The sequence below is a fragment of the Sesamum indicum genome, linkage group LG11 (genome assembly GCF_000512975.1).
Source record: "Sesamum indicum cultivar Zhongzhi No. 13 linkage group LG11, S_indicum_v1.0, whole genome shotgun sequence".
Lineage (NCBI taxonomy): Eukaryota > Viridiplantae > Streptophyta > Magnoliopsida > Lamiales > Pedaliaceae > Sesamum > Sesamum indicum.
Window position 1 is genome coordinate 13,921,261 of NC_026155.1, and position 2,046 is coordinate 13,923,306.

The window sequence follows — 2,046 nt, forward strand, 5'->3', positions numbered from 1 at the left end:
ACGGTACAAATTTCAGTTGGGCCCAACGGTAAAAAACTTATTATTATTATTTTTACTTTAATTTAATAACAAAACAAAATTAATTCATTTGCTTGAAAATTTAAATTATTACCCAATTGAAAAATGGTTGAATAATAATTATAAAATATAAAATATTCAAATATGGTTGAATAATAATTATAAAATATAAAATAATATATTCAAATAATAAAATTATGAAATTCAAATGCAAATTTTTTGGAGTGAGTAAGAGGAATTACAAAAATTGCGAAAAATATGGTAAAATGAATATATTAAAGTTTTTTGGTTAAGAATAAAATAGAATTTTTTGGATAAATAACAAAAATAGTGAACTACTAGCCATGTGCTACTATAATTAAATCCTTACTAAATTTTATTTCCAGGAAATAATTAGCATTCATTTTTAACAGCAATATATAAGTTTCAATGAGTTTACAAAATTTGTTCATCTACTTTATTATAAAAAAACAAAAAAAACCCTTTGTCGTGCCAAATTTATCCTTGAATTCACTTTTTTCTCTAAAATTTTTTTATTAGAATAGTAATTTTAATTTTTTTAATAATTTTATAATTATAATTTTTTTTCTCTCACCCAATGCTCCATTATTTCTCTCACATCAAACTTCTCCATATTTTTTTTTTATTAAATTAACAATCATAATATATTTTTTCTCTGTTGCGTGATGTTTCTTTCCTCTAACAAACTTTTTGTCTTTCTCACTCTCACGCCATGATTGTTGTTTTCACAAAAAAAGAATCTCTTAATCTGATATCATGACTTTTTTAATGCTTGCGAGAAGCGCGTGCAGCAGCGATTAATTTATTAATACATAAACTCAAATAATTACTGCAATTTGAGTGTTATATTTATTGTTAGTCCTCTCAACCATAAATTTATTGATTCAATTACAATTTATCAATTTAACATATTAAAAATGAATGAATCCACATATCCACTTAATTATAAGTGGCTAGCTATACATTTTTACAAAAAATGGTTTACAAGTTACTCTTCAAAAAAATTATTTTATAGTAACAGCTTTTTAAACGGCCAAGTTAATAATGTAAAAAAAAGATTAATTTATAACGACCGTTGTAACGGCACCTCCTATCGCGGCTTTTTTTGGTAATAAGAAATCTTTGTAACGGCTTGCTTGAAAGTCGTTACAATTTGTAACGGTTGTTGTATTGTAATAGGTATGAGAGACCGTTACAATAGTAGTTCGATTGCAAAAAATACATTTAGACCTGTTTTTGGAACTGTTACATTAAATTTGATTTAATAATTATTGAAATGGTCTTTATAACACACATAAAATGTTAACATGGACAAAATGCATAAAACCCCCCTGTGTTTTAAAAAGTCTGCAAAAACAACCCTCTTGTTATGAGAATAGGCTAAAAGCCCCCTCCTATTTTGTTTTAGTCAGCAAAAAAATCTCATTCTATTAGAAACTAACGGGAGGTGGAGAAACGCGCGTCTGCTGCGTTTGTAGTGTTTTTCTGCGATTTAAGTTGATATTTAATGACTTTTTGAACCAAAATATCCCCCTATGGGTCTATATAATATGCAAAGGGGTTTTTTGCTTGTTTTGTGTCTTCTTTTGCCATTTCTCACCCTAAAAAAAAAATAAGTGTTAAATTTTGCCATATTAAATTTAAGTTTAAATTCAAAGAATTTTATATTTGTTAATTGTTAAATCCAAAATTATTTTAATTAATTAAAATATATGTTTAATTACAGTAATTGTCATTGTAATGTATTCTTAATTAGTTAAAATAATTAATTATTGTAATTATTTAAAATATTCTTAATTAACTAAAATATATTTTAATTAATATAATTAAAATTAATTAAAAAATTAAAAAAAAAAAAAGAAGAAGAAGTCAGACGGCGAAGCATTCGCGGTGCTCAGCGATCGGAAAACTGAAATGCATGTATAGAGTTGACGAAAATCAGTGGGAGGGGGCTCATTCGATTCGCAAGAAGGAGACGAAGCGATTGGTGGTGGTCCACGACCGTGG